The sequence below is a fragment of the Nomascus leucogenys genome, chromosome 2, assembly GCF_006542625.1.
Source record: "Nomascus leucogenys isolate Asia chromosome 2, Asia_NLE_v1, whole genome shotgun sequence".
Classification (NCBI taxonomy): domain Eukaryota; kingdom Metazoa; phylum Chordata; class Mammalia; order Primates; family Hylobatidae; genus Nomascus; species Nomascus leucogenys.
The window spans coordinates 76,504,884-76,516,488 of record NC_044382.1 but is presented as its reverse complement, the minus strand read 5'-3'; the positions used below and the strand labels follow the sequence as shown (position 1 = coordinate 76,516,488).

Sequence of the window (11,605 nt, the reverse complement as noted above, 5' to 3'; positions counted from 1 at the left end):
TGGTCTTAAAATTCTGACCTCAGGTGATCCTCCCACCTTGGCCTCCCAAAGTGCTGGGATTACAGGTGTGAGCCACCATGCCGGGCCATATTATAAATAAAGCTTGTATCAACATTTTTTTCAATATTTACATCATATGTTTTAAATTTTTATTATTAGGTACAGAGTAGTTTTTGTTATACATCCCTGTTAAATTGAATATTTTATTTTATTTTTTGTTTATTTTTTGAGATGGAGTCTCACTCTGTCACCCAGGCTGGAGTGCACTGGCACAATCTTGGCTCACTGTAACCTCCACCTCCTAGGTTCAAGCAATTCTCCTGCCTCAGCCTTTCAAGTAGCTGGGATTACAGGCACGTGGCACCACACCCAGCTGATTTTTGTATTTTTTTAGTAGAAACAGGGTTTCGCCATGTTGGCCAGGCTGGGACTATTTTATTATTATGAGATGACACTCTTCATCTGCAGTAATACTTTTTGTGTGAGTCTATTTTTTCTGATACTAATATAGCTTTTCCAACTTCATTTTAGTTGGTTTTGGCCTGATGTATTTTTTTATTAATTGCTTTTCAATATTTCTGTATAATAATGATATTTATATACACCTTGAAATAGCATATAGCTAGTAGCTAGATTTTTTTTTTTTTTTTGAGATGGAGTTTCACTCTTGTTGCCCAGGCTGGAGTGCAATGGTGCAATCTCAGCTCACCGCAACCTCTGCCTCCCAGGTTCAAGCAATTCTCCTGCCTCGGCCTCCCAAGTAGCTGGGATTACGGGCACACACCATCGTGCTAAGCTAATTTTTGTATCTTTAGTAGAGACAGGGTTTCACCATGTTGGCCAGGCTGGAATCGAACTCCTGATCTCAAGTGATCTGAGTGCCTCAGCCTCCCAAAGTGGTGAAATTACAGGCGTGAGATACTGCATCTGGCCTATACTTAGCATTTTTATACTTAGAATCATGGTGACTGAGGCACTGCAGTGCAGCTGGTAAGCAATGGATTTTACTGTGTGTGTTGCCTTCAGTAAAGGAATTGTCCAAGTACAGCTCTTGGTAAAGATCCCAACGAAGCAAAATACATCTTCCTTCAACGACCTGAGATTTTAGTCAGCTCAGGCTGCTATAACAAAATACCATAAACAGGGTGGCTTAAAAAACATTTATTTTTTGGCCGGGCGCAGTGGCTCACGCCTGTAATCCCAGCACTTTGGGAGGCCGAGGTGGGCGGATCACGAGGTCAGGAGATCGAGACCATCCTGGCTAACACAGTGAAACCCCATCTCTACTAAAAATACAAAAAATTAGCCGGGCGAGGTGGCGGGCGCCTGTAGTCCCAGCTACTTGGGAGGCTGAGGCAGGAGAATGGCGTGAACTCCAGGGGGCGGAGCCTGCAGTGAGCCGAGATCGCGCCATTGCACCTCCAGCCTGGGCGACAGCGAGACTCTGTCTTAAAAAAAAAACAAAAAAACAAAAAAAAAAACCATTTATTTTTCACAGTTTTGGAGGCTGGGAAGTCCAAGATTAAGGTGCTGGCAAAATCGATTTGGTTTCTGGTGAGGGCTCTGTTTCTGGTTTGCTGACAGCTGCCTTCTTGCTATATTCCCACTTGGTGGAGAAAGAGATTGCTTGTCTCGTTCTCTTTCTGTGAGGGCATTAATACCATCATGAAGTCTCCCACCCTCATGATGTAATCTAGCCCCAATTACCTTCCAAGGGCCTCACCTTCTCACCTTCAGATCCACGTTGGGGATTAGGGCTTCAACAGATGCATTTGGCAGGAGAACACAAACATTTAGTTCATACTAATACACGATAGTCGAATTCTTGAAAAATTCAGTGTATATTAAAACCAAGCAAGAAATACTTTGGGTTTAGGCTGGGCGCAGTGGCTCATGCCTGTAATCCCAGCACTTTGGGAGGCTAAGATTGGCGGATCACCTGAGGTCAGGAGTTTGAGACCAGCCTGGCCAACATGGTGAAACCCCATCTCTACTAAAAATACAAAAATTAGCTAGGTGTGGTGGTGCATGCCTGTAATCCCAGCTATTCAAGAGGCAGAGGCAGGAGAGTTGCTTGAACCTGGGAGGCAGAGGTTGCGGTGAGCTGAGATTGCGCCACTGCACTCCAGCTTGAGTGACCAAGCAAGACTCTGTATCGAAAACAAAACAAAACAAAACAAAACAAAACAAAAAAACAACTTTGGGTTAATATGTAAAATGAAGTTAGATTCTTAGCACATATTGTTGGATGTCTGGGGGGGATATTAAAAAAACCATTCAAATGTAGAAGAATCTCTCTTCATCCAGGACCATACTGTGCATGGCAGGGTGGCTTTGCTCTCTCCCTCTAAGGATGTTGTCACATTCACAGTGAGATCAAAGCACCCACAAACAAGCTTCCAAAATGACCCTAGGGGGCAGTACTACCCCACTGAGAACCACTGTTCAGGGAGTCGGCTGAGTTGCAGAGGCAAGATGGTGGACTACAGCGTGTGGGGCCACACTGAGTGATGATGAAGAGGAGAGGCATCCCAACATCCACAGGGCTAACCTCTTCTGCTGGCAGCACCAAACCTGGGTGGAGCTCATGGAGCAGTTCCAGAAGGAGAAGGACGAACTGGACAGGGGCTGCTGGGAGTACAAGTGCAAGATGGCCGAGTGCCAGAGGAAGCTGAAGGAGCTGGAGGTGTCAGAGGGCACCAGGGGGTAGGTGGAGTGGCTACATGAGGAGCTGAGCTGGGAGCAGAAGCTGGAGGAGATGCCCAAGAAGAAGAGCATGGTCTGGAACGCGGACACGCTCAGCAAAGGCGGCTTCAGGCCGGGTGCGGTGGCTCAAGCCTGTAATCCCAGCACTTTGGGAGGCCGATGCAGGATGATCACTTGAGGTCAGGGGTTTGAGACCAGCCTGACCAATGTGGTGAAACCCCATCTCTATGAAAATACAAAAATTAGCTGGGCGTGGTGGTAGGCATCTGTAATCCCAGCTGTTCGGGAGGCTGAGGCGGGAGAATCGCTTGAACCCGGGAGGTGGAGGCTGCAGCAGTGAGCCAAGATCATACCATTGCACACCAGCCTGGGTGACAAAGCAAGACTCCGTCTCAAAAAAAAAAAAAGAAGACGGCTTCAGCAGGAGCATGGTGAACACCAAGCCTGATGAGAAGACGGCCAATTACCTGGTCATCTGGTGTGCTGCTCTAGAGGTGCAGGAGAAATGCGCCCTCCATGGAGCAGGTGGTCCACTAGGCAATTGTCACACAGTTCAACCTGGGGTTGGCCAGGAGCCAGAAGGGGGTCCCCTGGGCCTGCTTCTGGCAGTTCTTCACTGAGATTCAGACGGCTGACTGCCACTGCATGGAGAGCTTCAAGGATGAGTTGGAAGCCTCCACAGAGCCTGCACAGAGCTGCGCCAAGCTGCTCATCTAGAAGGCAGGTGGTGCAGAAGTACCAGGAGGAGGAGTTCAAGAAGCAGCTTGGCCCCGGCGGCCTGGACCCCATGGAGGCAACGAGTCCCTCCCCGAGGAACTCCAAAAGAGCTTCAATGTGAAGGACATGTAAATGCAGCAAGATGGACCCCACCAAGGCCAAGTTCCCCATGCAGCAGTGTATCGACGCCGGCCTCCAGGTCCCCAACTCTGAGGTCAGCAAGGCCAAGGAGGGAGAGGAGGAGTGTCCAGGGACCCGCTGCTGGAAGCTGTTCCCGAGACAGGTGGGGACGTCAGCGTGTGACCCACCCCAGCTGCAGCTGCCACCTGCTTGCAGGCCCTACGCGCCCCTTTTCAGAAAACAAAAATAGACACCATCTCACCAGCTTCTGGCTTCCTCCACTTCCGCTGCTCCCCTTAGCCCTGGGGGCCTGCCAGACCTTCCCTGCCCTCTCCCCTTCCCCACCCTCTCCACTGTCCCCACTCTCCAGCAGCCATTCAAGTCTCTGCTTTGAGTCAAGGGACTTCACTGCCCACAGCGCCCCATCAGCATCATGCCAAAGGCCCAGGGGCCCAGTGAGGGGCAGAGGTCACCAGCCTGGTCCACCAGGTAGAGGGGAGGGTCCCCAGCCACTAGGCGGCTCAGGTCACTGGGTTCTGTTTCCACTGTTCATCTGCTGTCTGTGCCTTCTAATGGCAAACGGCAATGATGTTCTAAAAAGTATTTTAGATATTAAAAGAAAAAAAAGAGAGGCTGGATGAGGTGGCTCACACCGGTAATCCCAGCACGTTGGGAGGCTGAGGAGGGTGGATCACTTGAGGCCAGAAGTTCAAGACCAGCCTGGCCAACATGGTGAAACCCCATTTCTTTTTTTTTTTTTTTTTTTTTTTTACATTCTTTTTTTTTTATTAATTTTTTTGCACACAAAAACAATAAACATTTTCTAAAAATACATACAAACAAAAAGATGCGTATCAAACATATTAGGAAGGTTACACATGGGAAGTCGGGGAATAGAAATGGGGGGTGGGAGTTAAAATAAGGTAGAGAGGGACTTTATGTGGATCAGTGATAATAACTCAATCCTCTATTTGACAAAGAAGAGGGAGAAGGAAGAGGAAGAAAAAGAAAGTGGGATAAAGGATCAGAAAGGGAGGAAAATAAAAAAAATTAGAGTATGACTCCAGGGTAGACCTGTTTTGTTGTCACTGAGTTGGTTGGTTGGTTTGTCTGTTGTATTTTTCATGTTTCGCCAAGTTGGCCAGACTGGTCTCGAACTCCTAGCCCGAAGTGATCAACCCGCCTCGCCCCCCAGAGTGCCGGGACCACAGGCGTGAGCCACCACGTCCAGCCCCCACATTGCTTCTGGCCTCCATTGTAGACCTCCCAGACGGAGCGGCCGGGCAGAGGCGCTCCTCACTTCTTCCCAGACACGGGGCGGCCGGGCAGAGGAGCTCCTCACTTCCCAGACGGGGCGGCCAGGCAGAGACGCTTCTCACTTCTTCCCAGACGATAGGTGGCCGGGCAGAGGCGCTCCTCACTTCCCAGACGGGGCGGCCGGGCAGAGGCGCTCCTCACTTCCCAGACGGGGCGGCCGGGCCGAGGCGCTCCTCACTTCCCAGACGGGGCGGCCGGGCAGAGGCGCTCCTCACTTCTTCCCGGACGGGGCGGCCGGGCAGAGGCGCTCCTCACTTCTTCCCGGACGGGGCGGCCGGGCAGAGGCGCTCCTCACTTCTTCCCGGACGGGGCGGCCGGGCAGAGGCGCTCCTCACTTCCCAGACGGGGTGGCCGGGCAGAGGCGCTCCTCACTTCCCAGACGGTGGGTGGCCGGGCAGAGGCGCTCCTCACTTCCCAGACGGTGGGTGGCCGGGCAGAGGCGCTCCTCACTTCCCAGACGGTGGGTGGCTGGGCAGAGGCGCTCCTCACTTCCCAGACGGTATGAAACCCCATTTCTACTAAAAATACAAAAGTTAGCCGGGCATGGTGGCACGTGCCTGTAGTCCCAGATAATTGGTAGGCTGAGGCAGGAGAATCACTTCAACCTGGAAGATGGAGTTTGCAGTGAGCTGAGATTGTGCCACTGCACTCCAGTCTGAGCAACAGAGCAAAACTCTGTCTCCAAAAAAAAAAAAAAAAAAAAAAAAAGTTGGAGGATTCACATTTCCGATTTTCTTTTTTTTTTTTTTTTTTGAGACGGAGTCTTTCTCTGTCTCCCAGGCTGGAGTGCAGTGGCGCGGTCTTGGCTCACTGCAAGCTCTGCCTCCCGGGTTCACGCCATTCTCCTGCCTCAGCCTCCCGAGTAGCTGGGACTTCAGGCGCCCGCCAACACGCCCGGCTAATTTTTTGAATTTTTAGTAGGGATGGGGTTTCACCGTGTTAGCCAGGATGGTCTCGATCTCCTGACCTCGTGATCCGCCCGCCTCGGCCTCCCAAAGTGCTGGGATTACAGGCTTGAGCCACCGTGCCCGGCCCACATTTCCTATTTTCAAAAGCTCACTACAAAAGCTCACTACAAAGCTACAGTAATCAAGACAGTGTTATATTGGTGTAAGAATAAACCTGGGCCTGGTGCAGTGGCCCACGCCTGTAATCCCAGTACCTCTGGAGGCCAAGGTGGGCAGATCGTTTGAGCCGAGGAGTTTGAGACCAGACTGGGCAACACAGTGAGACATCGTCTCTACCAAAAAAATGTACAAAAACTAGCTGGGTGTGGTGGCTAATTGGGAGGCTGAGGCAGAGGAGCCCAGAAGTTCAAGGTTACAGTGACCTATGATCATGCCACTTCACTCCATCCTGGGTGACAAAAACCCCGTCTCTAAAAAAAATAAAAAATAAAAAAATAAAAATAAAGTTAGCAGTTAGGGTCTACTATGTTAACTTTTTTCTGCACAGACCGCTATATCACACCACCTGCAAAAAAGTTAATTCAAAATGAAAACAAGACCTAAATGTAAGAGCTAAAACTATAAAACTCTTAGAAGAAAATATAGGAGGCTGGGCGAGGTGGTTCATGCCTGTAATCCCAGCACTTTGGGAGGCTGAGGTGGGCGGATCACTTGAGGTCAGGAGCTTGAGGCCAGCCTGGCCAACATGGTGAAACCCCACCTCTACTAAAAATATAAAAAATTAGCCGAGTGTGGTGGCACACCCTTGTAATCCCCGCTACTCAGGAGGCTGAGGCAGGAGAATCGCTTGAACCCGGGAGGCGGAGGTTGCAGTGAGCCGAGATTGCACCATTGTACTCCAGCCTGGGCAACAAGAGTGAAACTCCGCCTCAAAAAAAAAAGAAAGAAAAAATAAAATACAGGAGTAAATCCTCATGAGCTTGGATTTGTCAACAGTTTCTTAGATATGTGTGGGGTTTATTTCTTTGTTGTTTTTTTTTTTTTGATACTGAGTCTCGCTCTGTCGCCCAGGCTGGAGTGCAGTGGCATAATCTCGGCTCACCGCAAGCCCCGTCTCCTGGGTTCACACCATACTCCTGCCTCAGCCTCCCAAGTAGCTGGGACTACAGGCACCTGCCACCATGCCTGGCTAATTTTTTGTATTTTTAGTAGAGATGGAGTTTTGGCCGGGCACGGTGGCTCACACCTGTAATCCCAGCACTTTGGGAGGCTGAGGCGGGCGGATCACTTGAGGTTGGGAGTTCGAGACCAGCCTGACCAACATAAAGAAACCCCATCTCTACTAAAAATACAAAAAAATTAGCCGAGCATGGTGGCACATGCCTGTAATCCCAGCTACTCAGGAGGCTGAGGCAGGAGAATTGCTTGAACCCGGGAGGCAGAGGTTGTGGTGAGCCGAGATCATGCTATTGCACTCTAGCCTGGGCAAAAAGAATGAAACTCTGTTTCAAAAAAAAAAAAGAGATGGGGTTTCACCATGTTAGCCAGGATGGTCTCGATCTCCTGATCTCATGATCTGCCTGCCTCGACCTCCCAAAGTGCTGGGATTACAGGCATGAGCCCCCACGCCTGGCCCCTCTGTTTTTTAAGAGACAGGGTATTGCTTTGTGCCCACATTGGGGTGCAGTGGTATAATCATAGCTCACTGCAGCCTCGAATTCCTAGGCTGAAGTGATCCTCCCAATTTAGCCTCCTCCTCCCACTTTAGCCTCCTGAGTAGCTGGGAGTACAGGCATGCACCACTACACCTGGCTAATTTTATTTTTATTTTTTGAGACAGGGTTTCATTCCTGTCACCCAGGCTGGAGTGCAATGGTTCAATCTCAGCTCACTGCAACCTCCACCTCTCGGGCTCAAGCAATTATCCTGCCTCAGCCTCCCAAGTAGCTGGGACTACAGGCATACCTTGCCAGGATAATTATTTTTTCTTTTTTCTTTTCTTTTCTTTTTTTTTTTTTTTTTGGTAGAGACAGGTTTTTGCCATGTTGCCCAGACTGGTCTTGAACTCATGACCCAAGTTGTCCTCCTGCCTCCCAGAATGCTGGGACTATAGGCGTGAGCCACCACGCCCGGCCTCATTTTATCCTTATCTTAATTTTTTACAGAGATAGAACCTTGCTATGTTGCTCATGCTGGTCTTGAACTCCTGGTCTCAAGCAAACCTCCCGCCTTGGCCTCCCAAAGTGCTGGGATTACAGGCATGAGCCACTGCACCTGGCTCCCACTTAGATATGTTACCAGAAGCACAAGCAACCAAACAAAAAATAGATAAATTGGACTTCATCAAAATAAGTGTCTTTCCGTACCAAAAGACAATATCAAAAAAGTAAAAAGACAACACAGAATGGGAGAAAATATTTGCAAATCATGTATCTTATAAGGGACTTCTGTCTAGAATATATGAAGAAATCTTACAACTCAAAAAGACTTCAGATCTCTGGCTCTTTAATAAAAAAAGACAGGCCAGGTGCAGTGGCTCACGTCTGTAATCCCAGCACTTTGGGAGGCCGAGGAGGGCGGATCGTGAGGTCAGGAGATCAAGACCGTCCTGGCTAACTGGTGAAACCCCGTCTCTACTAAAAATACAAAAAAAAATTAGCCAGGCGTGGTGGCGGGCGCCTGTTGTCCCAGCTACTCGGGAGGCTGAGGCAGGAGAATAGCGTGAGCCCGGGAGGCGGAGCTTGCAGTGAGCCAAGATCACGCCACTGCACTCCAGCCTGGGCGACAGAGCAAGACTCTGTCTCAAAAAAAAAAAAAAAAAAAAAAAAGACAATCCCATTTAAAAATGGGCAAAGGATCTGAGTAGACATTTCTCAAAGGACTATATGTACAGTCAATAAGGACATGAAAAGATGCTCAGCATCATTAGTCACCAGGGACATGCAAATCAAAACCACAATGAGATACCACTTCACACTCACTAGAAAGGCTGTAATAAAAACCAAACCAGCCAACCAAAGGAAAAAAAAAACAAAAATGGAAAAGAGGCTAGGCACAGTGGCTTATGCCTGTAATCCCAGCACTCTGGGAGGCCGAGGACAGCGGATCACCTGCGTTTAGGAGTTGGAGACCAGCCTGGCCAACATGGCGAGACCCTGTCTCCATAAAAAAAACAAAAATTAGCCAGGTGTGGTGGTGGGTGCTTGTAATCCCAGCTACTTGGGAGGCTGAGGCAGGAGAATAGCTTGAACCCGGGAAGTGGAGGCTGCAGTGAGCAGAGATCGCGTCACTGCACTCCAGCCTGATGACAGAGCAAGACTCCGTCTGAAAAAAACAAAACAAAAACAAAAAAACAAAAAACAAGAATTAGCCAGGTGTAGTGGTGCATGCCTGTAATCCCAGCTACTTGGGAGACTGAGGTGGGAGAATCACTTGAACTCAGGAGACTGAGGTTGCAGTGAGCCGAGATAGCACCACTGCACTCCATCCTGGGCAACAGAGTGAGACTGTCTCAAAAAAAAAAAAAAAAAAAAAAGGAGGCTGAGGCGGGAGAATCACTTGAACCGGGAAGGCGGAGGTTGTGGTGGAAAAAGAATGGAAAACAGCAAGCATTGGTGGGGACGTGGAGAAATTAGAGTCCTCGTACACTGCCAGTGGAATGTAAAATTGCAGCCACTTTGGGAAACAGTCGGGTAGTTCTTCAAAGGATCAAACAAAATTACCATCAACCCAGCAATTCCACTCCCTGATATTATCCAAGAGAAATGGAAAACATGTGTCCACACAAAAACTTTACACAAACATTTATAGCAGCATGATTCATAGTAAGTTAAAAAATTGAAAACCAAATATCCATCAACTAACAAATGGATAAATAAAATACTGTGGTTGGGTGTGGTGGCACATGGGTAATAATCCCAGCCCTTTGGGAGGCTGAGGCAGGTGGATCGCTTAAGGCGAGGAGTTCCAGTCCAGCCTGAGCAACAAAGCAAGACCTCGTCTCTACAGAAAAAAAATTAAAAATTAGCCAGGCAGGGCCGGGTGCAGTGGCTCACACTTGTGATCCTGGCACTTTGGGAGGCCAAGGTGGGTGGATCACTTGAGCTCTGGAGTGCAAGACCATCCTGGACAACATGGTGAAACCCCATCTCTACCAAAAATATAAAAATTAGTCAGGTATGGTGGTGCTTGCCTGCAGTCTTAGATACTCAGGAGGCTGAAGCAGGAGGACCCCTTGAGCCCAGGAGGTTGAGACTGCAGTGAGCTATGATCATGCCACTATACTCCAGCCTGGGTGACAGAGCAAGACTCTTGGTCTCCAAGAAAACAAAAACAAAAAACAAGGCCTCCAGTGCACACTAAGTTTTGAGAAACACGGGTATAATGCAATGCAAAGGTGAGAGACAGGAGTCATATCATAGCATGATCAGAGCTGATGTTTACTGAGTGTTGACACGATCTCATGTAGTTTCCAAAAGCACCTTATGAAGTGCTGGTGCTATTATTATCCCATTGGACAGATCAGGAAACTGAGGTGCAGAGAGGTGAAGTGACTTGCCCAAGGTCATAGAGCTAGTGAATGGCAGGGTTGGCACCTGAAAGTCAGTTCCTTCTGCCCCCAAAGCCCATGCTATTAACCAGTGGGTCAGCATTTCCTAGATCCGGGCCCACAAACATCACTAGTCATGATGGAGTAGTCTCAGGGGGAACTTGTATGTTCATTTTAAACTCCAATAGTTACATAACTATTTATAGTAGAAAATACATATATATCACCTCAAACTCATGATTTTAATGTTTCCCTTTAAAATAACTGAATTTATATTAAAGGTTAGTTGCTTTAATGAAAAATATTAAGTAAATAAAAGTACTGTTAGGTTCGGATATGGCAAATATAGTAGAAGGGGTAACAATGAAGTATGAGAAACACTAAGCCAGACTCAGTTGTTTTTTTTTTTTGAGACAGAGTCTTGCTCTGTTGCCCAGGCTGGAGTGCAGTGGCACAATTTCAGCTCACCACAACCTCCGCCTCCTGGGTTCAAGCAATTCTTGTGCCTCAGCCTTCCAAGTAGCTGGGACTACAGGTGCGTGCCACCACACCTGGCTAATTTTTTATATTTTTAGTAGAGACGGGGTTTTGTCACGTTGTCCAGGCTGGTCTCAAACTCTTGACCTCAGGTGATCCGCCCGCCTCAGCCTCCCAAAGTGCTGGGATTACAGGCATGAGCCACGGCGCCTGGCCCAGACTCAGTTTAATATAAAAATATGTAACAATTTATACATTTTACTGTGTATATAAACTGTACCTAAATAACAGGACTATAGGCCAGGAGCAGTGGCTCATGCTTGTAATCTCAGTACTTTGGGAGGCCGAGGCAAGACTGCTTGAGCTCAAGAGTTCAAGACAGCCTGGGTAACATAGGAAGATCACGTCTCTACAAAAAAAAAAAAAAAAAAAAATAGCTGGGCTTGGTGGTATGCACTTGTAGTCCCAGCTACTTGGGAGGCCAAGGTATGAGGATTGTTTGAGTCTAGGAGGTCAAGGCTACAGTGAGCCATGACTGTGCCACTGCACTTCAGCCTGGGTGACAGAGTGCAACCTGTCTCTAAAAATAAAAAAAAAAATAAAATAAAATGCCTCAGGTGCCAACCCTGCCATTCACTAGCTCTATCTACTCACTGATGGAACGGTGAGTAGACAGATTTGATGGGGGCTGGACTACATGATAAAGCAACTGTAACAAAATGTTAACATAGAACAGGGTGGTGCATACTCAGGATGATTCATTGCACAATTCTTTCCACTTCTCTGAAAACTTTCATGCTGGAAAGAATGT

General features: G+C 48.3%; 1 pseudogene; it reads left to right on the top strand.

Moving 5' to 3' along the window:
* The first annotated feature begins 2,475 nt into the window (after nucleotides 1-2,475).
* LOC115831286 lies at nucleotides 2,476-3,726 on the top strand (annotated as a pseudogene).
* Nucleotides 3,727-11,605: the final 7,879 nt, after the last annotated feature.